The sequence below is a fragment of the Vipera ursinii genome (assembly GCF_947247035.1).
Source record: "Vipera ursinii genome assembly, chromosome: 3".
NCBI lineage: Eukaryota > Metazoa > Chordata > Lepidosauria > Squamata > Viperidae > Vipera > Vipera ursinii.
The window spans coordinates 1729967-1737825 of NC_139516.1; positions in this window are offsets into that span (position 1 = coordinate 1729967).

Genomic DNA, 7859 nt, shown 5'->3' on the forward strand with positions numbered 1-7859 from the left:
GGGTTTGGGAGGGTTGTTGTTCTTTTTAAAATTGGAGGGAAAATTTCTCTCAGACATGGGGATAAGCTTATTGCATTTCTTTCTTAAGAGTGCGGAGTGGCTGGTTTCTTGAAGACAATGGCTGGCAGAGCTGAAGAAAATGTTTTTGGTTTTTTTTTTAAAGGAAAGGAACGATTAAGCTCTCACATCCAGGGTGTTAACAGCACCATCAGGTTCAGGTTGACGAGACGGAGATCACCTGAGGAGGGAAGATCCCGAGGTCACTTTGGTTCCAGAGAGCAGATCCCAAGACTATGCCCTGAGACCCCTTTTCTCCTTCCCTCCCTCTCTTCCTTTTTTCTTCCCTTTTTCTTCCTTCCTTCCTCCCTCCCTCCCTTCCTCTCTCATCCTTTTTTCTTCCCTTCCTGCCTCCCTGTCTGCCTTCTGTCATTCCTTCCTTCCTTCCTTCCTTCCTTACTTCCTTCTTTCCTTCCTTCCTTCCTTCCTTCCTTCCTTCTTTCCTTCCTTCCTTCCTTCCTTCCTTCCTTCCTTCCTTCCTTCCTTCCTTCTTTCCTTCCTTCCCTCCTTCCTTCCTTCCTTCTTTCCTTCCTTCCTTCCTTCCTTCCTTCCTTCCTTCCTTCCTTCCTTCCTTCCTTCCTTCCTCTTCCTGCCTTTTTTATCTTTTCCTCTTTTTTGTTACTTCATATTTTATCTTTTAAAAGGTGCTAGTCGTTTCCGACTCTAGGGGCCGGTGCTCATCTCCGTTTCAAAGCCGAAGAGCCAGCGCTTGTCCGAGGACGTCTCCATGGTCCTGTGGCCGGCATGACTAGGCGCCAAAGGCGCACGGAACGCTGTTCCCTTCCCACCGTAGTGGTCCCTATTTTTCTACTTGCATTTTTACGTGCTTTCGAACTGCTAGGTTGGCAGAAGCTGGGACGAGGAACAGGCGCTCACTCTGTTACGCGGCACTCGGGATTCGACCCGCCAAACTGCCGACCTTCTGATCGACAAGCTCAGCGTCCTAACCCACTGAGCCAACGCGTCTTTTAGAGGAACTTAATAACATTAGTTTTTTTTAAAAGAGAGAGAGAGAGAGAGAGAGAGAGAGAGAGAGAGAGAGAGAGACACTAAGCTGATGTTGAACTTAATTACGGCAGCCAGACTTTTAGTAGCGCAATATTGGAAGAAGGAAGAACTGCCGACTATAGAAAAGTGGACTTTAAAAGTCTCCAATCTGGCGGAAATGGCAAAGATCTCAGCGTACTTGAAAGATCAGTCGCAACAGAGATATATTGTGGAGTGGAGAAGATGGATTGATTATATCCAGAATAAATATGGGACTAAAAAGTTTCATCTAGCATTTGAATAAGTATTGATGTGATATTTAAATTGCTTGTAGTTATTTTAAAAGAGTTAAAATGCGATAGATTTAATATCTTATTGTTGTTTGCATAAGGTAGACTATGATTGCTTGTATTTTTATACCCTGTATTGAGCTCTGGGAAGTCGGGGAGGGGGGAGGGGGAGGGGAGGGAGGTGTTGGGGAGGGCTGGGGAGAGGGGAGGGGGTTGGGAGGGGGTTTGTCTTTTTAAAAAATGTATTGTAAAACTTTTCAATAAAAGAGAGAGAGAGAGAGAGAGAGAGAGAGAGAGAGAGAGAGAGAGAGAGAGAGAGAGAGAGAGAGAGAGAGAGAGAGAAATGATGCCAAGGTAAGAAACAGGTTCTCTTAAATCTTTTCCCAGATGCATTGCCTGAGTCACGTAGGTCTCTGTGTGTGTGTGTGTGTGTGTGTGTGTGTAGGAGCCAAACTAGTTTGTTTTTTCTCAACAGCAAGTTCTTTTACTTAGATGTGGCACAGATCTGGGGCAATGGGGGGGGGAGAGATTCTGCCCATAGCACTCAAAGCAGCCTGATTCCCTGCAAGGGTGGGTGGTCTCAGATGGGGGAAGACCCCTTCTGTCTCCCTACCGACAGCCTACCAAAGCTCCCAGGTTGTGCCCAGCTGACCAGGATCTTCTCAACGTGGCCTTTGTCCCTGCTGTGTAAGGCCACCTGGCGCAGCACAAGCTGGGTGGTGTGGGTGCCAGAGGGAGCAAGTGCGCAAACAGTGTGCCTTCGGACACACAATAGGGACAGTGAACACACTGCCGTATCGTGTTATCAGGATCTGGGATCTGTCTCCGGCTCGGAGCCAAGTTCACGTAACCAGAAGGAAACCCAGGTCAGCAAACCCGGCTCTGGGTGTTATGTATCCAATGCAGGCATCTGCATAGCAACAGCCACCAGGGGGCATTGGCCTGAACGGTTTTGGCGGGAAACCTAGTTTCGGCGGGAAACCTAGGGCCAACCCCATTGGCTGGACACCTACCTGGCTAGGTATTTAAGGAGGCCAGGTAACCCTCATTCCTTAGTACGTTACCCCCCCCAATAAAGAGCTGAACACGTACTCCGGCTGGCGTCTCTTCCTTGCGTCGGACCCACTACATTACAGTGGTGACGAGGGTGGGATACTGCCGACAGAACAGCTGAAGTCACTAGGGGAACGCACCGCACGCTGAAGGAAAAGAGGAATATTTTGCTTTCTCCCCAACGTGACCGCCAGCCACCGCCACTGGCCACCGCGAGACACTGGCTCAGGCCGCTGTGCTAGCAACGGAACCACATGCCACAACGACCAATGGGACAATGGCACGAGCCGGGCAACCCCGCGAGTTCGACATCCACCACCCAGAGAAATGGGCCCGGTACCTGTCGCACGCCGAGCTGTACATGAGGTTTAACCAAATCTCGGAAGACGGCTCAAAAGCGGCAGCCCTGCTCTGCATAGGTGGACCCGCACTCCTTGAGGTCGCCACCAACCTGTTTGCCCTGGAGGCCATTGATACCATCTTGTACTGGGACCTCGTCGCAAAGCTGAACGCCAATTTCTGGCTCCACAGGTCCAAACTGGCTGCGAGATCCCAGTTCGAGAAGAGGGACCAGCATCCCGACGAGTCCGGGGCCGAATTCATCACCGCCTTACGAGAAGCCACCATTGCCTGCAAGTTTTCAAACTTGGAGGAGCGACTATGGGACAGGCTGGTTTGCGGCCTACGGGACACGAGGCTGCAGGAGCGCCTGTTCGAAAAGGAGGAGGTTTTGCTCCAGGAAGCCCAGGACGCCATCCTGGCCCACGAAGTGGCCTGTGGGGCCGTCCAGGCAGTCCAGGAATCCAAAACCAGGAGCCAGGCAGCCAGCATCCACCAGCAGGTCGCCTCAGCTGAGGATGAGGAGAATGAACAGTGCATCGACCTCCTCCAGCGGAAGTCGACCCCAGACCATCGAGGCAGACGCCCAGACAAGCCCAGGCCAACAAGCAACAACAACAATTTGCAGAAGTGCGCAGGCTGTGGTGGAAACCACGTGCGCAGCATCTGCAAGTTCCGGTTGGCCACGTGTCGGGCCTGCTAGAAAACAGGCCACATAGCCGCGGTCTGTCGTAGCCGCCGCCCGCGAGAAGAGATCCACGAGCTGCGCCCAGAGGAATCACCATTCGAAGGTACTGGGGCCCCGATCAAATTACGAATTGGCTATGTTGAGAGCCGGCTGGCCATCCACCACACGGGTAGCCGCCGGCTGCTCAAACCAAAAATTAAACTAACAATCCGCTTGCAGGGCATTCCTTGCAGCATGGAGCTTGACTCCGGATCAGTGGTCTCCGTCATTTCGGATGAGACCCTTAACTATATCAACAGCCAGAGCAAGCGGTGGATTAAATTACAGCCTTCAAATTTAGCCCTGACCAACTTCCAAAACTCGCCGGTCAAGGTAAAGGGGGAGGCCACCATTTCTGTGGGGTTTAAGAGTTGCGAAGAGCACCTGGAGTTTGTAGTGGTAGAGGGCCGGAGAGCCAGCCTAGTCGGCCTAGACTGGTTTGAGGCCCTGGGAATCACTGTCTCCGGGATCCACCAGATCCAGGGAGAATCCATCGAGGCCGTCTGCAAAGAGTTCGCAGACATCTTCGATGGGATGCTGGGCAGGTACACAGGGCCCCCCATCTCATTCAAGCTAAACCCGAACGTCCCCCCCCATTAGGGTCAGGCCGCTGCGAGTTCCCTTCACGCTCAAGCACAAGATCGAGTGCGAACTGGATAAGCTGGTGGCCCAGGGAATCTTAGAGCCCGTAGATGGGGGGGAGTGGGAGACCCCGATAGTCACCCCACTAAAAGCCAATGGGGAGGTAAGGATCTGCGCCGACTACAAGTGTTCAGTGAACTGCGCCCTAAACCCGCACGCTTACCCGGTCCCCACGGTCAGCCACATTCTCGCTTCCCTCCAAGGCGGCGCCATCTTTGCAAGGCTCGATCTTGCACAGGCGTACCAGCAACTCACGGTTACCCAGGCAACGGCTGATGCTCAGACAGTGACTCACGGGGGAGTGTTCAGGGTAAACAGGGTGCAGTTTGGGATCAGCGTAGCTCCTGGCATTTTTCCAGAGATCATGGAGAAGACGCTCAGGGGCATTCCAGGGGTTTGCCCTTATTTTGATGACGTCCTGATCGCAGGAGCATCAGCTGAAGAACTGGCAGGTACGCTGAGGGAGGTACTAACCAGGCTGCGCACTGCTGGACTCAAACTGAAGAGGGAGAAGTGCAGCATTGGTGTCCAATCCACTGAATTTCTGGGATTCAGGGTAGATGCCAAGGGAATCCACCCCACAGAGTCCAAGGTGAGGGCAATCAAACTGGCACCCACACCTAAGAATAAGGCAGAGCTACAGGCATTCCTGGGCCTGCTTAACTTGTATCACACATTCCTTCCACACAAGGCAGCCATTGCAGAGCCACTTCACAGGTTACTGGACAAGAAGGCAGCATGGGTCTGGACTTCCGTCCACGACCAAAGTTTCAGAGCCTTAAAGGCACTACTGTCTGATAAGTCCACAGTAACCCATTTCATTGAAACAAAGCCCATATGCATCATGTGTGATGCATCCCCTTATGGTGTGGGCGCAGTACTCAGTCACCTCGAGCCTAATGGGGCTCAAATCCCTATAGCCTACTATTCCAGGACGCTGTCTGGAGCAGAGAGAAACTATGCCCAAATAGATAGGGAAGCCCTGGCAATCGTGGCAGGAATCAAGAAGTTCCACGATTATCTGTATGGCAGGGAGTTCACTGTCTACACAAACCCCTGCTAGGCCTGTTCACAACGGACAAGCAGACCCCCCAAATACTGTCCCCCAGAATGCACAAGCCAGGGAAGAAGATGGGCCACACAGACGGCCTAAGTAGGCTACCTATAGACACCACTGAACCAGACCCAGCACCAGCAACACAAATCCTAGCCCTGCAGGAACTAATGCCCAGTACATGTCAAGGACATTGCAACCAGCACAGCCGCTGACAACATCATGAGCAGGGTACACTCATGGGTTTGCACGGGGTGGCAGGACAAGTCTCCGGGGCCTGAGTTCCAGGCCTATTTCACCAGGCGACACGAGCTGTCCACGCACCGGGGTTGCCTCCTCTGGGGAAGCAGGGTCGTCATTCCCATCGCAGTCCGGGGCAGGGTATTGGAATCCTTACATGAGGGACATCCAGTGGTGGTTAGGATGAAGGCACTGGCCAGAAGCTACCTCTGGTGGCCAGGGCTGGACAAGGACATTGAAGAATGGGTCAAGGCCTGCTACACATGCCAGAGATCCAGGCCAGAAATGCCTCATGCCCCAGTGCACAGGTGGAAAGCCACACACACACCCTGGTCCCGCATTCACATCAACTATGCGGGGCTGTTCCAGGGCCAACTGTTCTTAGTGGTAGTGGACAGCCACTCTAAGTGGTTGGAGGTAGTCCCTGTCCCCAACATGACCTCAGCAAGGACAATCCAGGTGCTCAGAGCCCTCTTTGCCACACACGGCCTCCCCAACGTAATTGTGTCTGATAACGGGCCTCAGTTTACCGCTACTGATTTCCAGGCATTCTTCAAGGTGAATTGGATTAGGCATGCCACCTCTGCACCCTTAAACCCGGCGACTAACAGAGAAGCTGAACGGATGTTAAGGACGACCAAGGACGCACTCCGGTGCATCATCAGCGGGGACTGGCATCACAGACTGGCGAAATTTCTGCTTGCCCAACACACTACACCATGCGTTGCCACTGGAAAGAGCCCAGCAGAACTACGATGGGACTACGATGGGGACGGCGCCTCATCACCAAGCTTGACCGTTTGCACCCTGACTGTGTGGCAGCAGAGTCGGATAGGCCCTCATCACACAGGGTACTCAACGTGGGGGACCTGGTTTGGGCAAGGAACTACGGGGCAGGGCATCCATGGATTCCTGGGACCGTGGTTGAAAAAACTGGGCCTCTCTCTTACATCATGGGGGTGGAGGGGGATCGACACATTGACCAACTCAGAGGAAGGGTCCCTGAGTGCACCACCCACGGCCAATGGGATAGCCACACCCCAAGGGAGGTCAGGCCAACCGAAAATGACTCAGAACCAGGAACTAGAGGAGGATGGCCTCCTGCAACCAGCGCTGCTCAACCCAGCACAAAGGCATCTCGAGCCTGCTGTCCAAGTCCAGGGCCAAGCCACACCCAGACGGTCCACCGGGCCCCACAGGGCACCGGCATACTTAGCGGACTATGTGTGCAAGTGACCACCCCACAGCTGCATATGTATTAGCACACATTGTATATAGTTATGTTTATAGTTGTCATGTGGTTCTTCTCTAAGGGGGGAGGGGTGTTATGTATCCAATGCAGGCATCTGCATAGCAACAGCCACCAGGGGGCGTTGGCCTGAACGGTTTTGGCGGGAAACCTAGGGCCAACCCCATTGGCTGGACGCCTACCTGGCTAGGTATTTAAGGAGGCCAGGTAACCCTCGTTCCTTAGTATGTTACCCCCCCCCCCCCAATAAAGAGCTGAACACGTACTCTGGCTGGCATCTCTTCCTTGCGTCGGACCCACTACATTACACTGAGAAAGATCCTCTGCTGAGGGTGGGACCTGGCAGGACGCAGGGGCAGCTGGGGAAGGGGAGGGGAGGATGAAAGGAAAAGAGGGGAGGGGAGCAGAAGAGAGGAGGGGAGCAGAAGGGAAGGGAAGAGGAAAGGGGAAGAGGGGAGGAGGGGAGGAGAGGATGAAAGAGGAAGGGAAGAGGAGAGGGAGGGGAGGGGAAGGAGAAGGGGAAAAGGGGAGAGGAGGAGAGAGGAGTAGATGGGAAGAGAGAGGAGAAGGAGAGGGGAGGGGAGGAGAGGATGAAAGAGGAGGGGGAGAGGAGAGGGGAGGGAGAGAGGAGGAGGAGAGAAGAGGGGAGGAGAGGATGAAAGAGGAGGGAGAGAGGAGAGGGAGGGGAGGGGAGAGGAGAGGAGGAAGATGGCTCCACGGGTACTGGGCGAATAGTCTGATGGCCCCTTCTGGGTGCGCCAAGGGTGTGCAATTGGTGGGAGTGGTGACAGGGCAGGGAGCTGATGTGTGTTTGCATATTTGAATGGGTTGTAATGTGTGCACACGTGAAACTGTGTGTTTGCCCTGACAGCTGATGGTGCCAAAGGGCTGCAGAGTGCCCTGTTTCCCCTCCTAGGGATGGGTCGTGAAGACATGGAGAGGTTCCCAGTCCCGGGTCATGGCTCTTGGTTTGGGGAAGGGGGCTGTTCTTGGGATGGAGGGTAGATGCAGGCCACAACTTTATGGAGGTGTCCAGCAGGAGGAGACCTGGTAGGAGACAGGGAGAGGGTCGCCTTTAGGTACCATGGAACTGCTTCCCAATCCTTCTCTTGATCTCAGCTCCGTTGTCCTATTAGTGGACCTTCAATGGCCTTCTCCTCCCTCTGCTGCTACTGGGCACCCTTGTCCATCAGGTGATCGTTGATGAGATGACCATCCTGG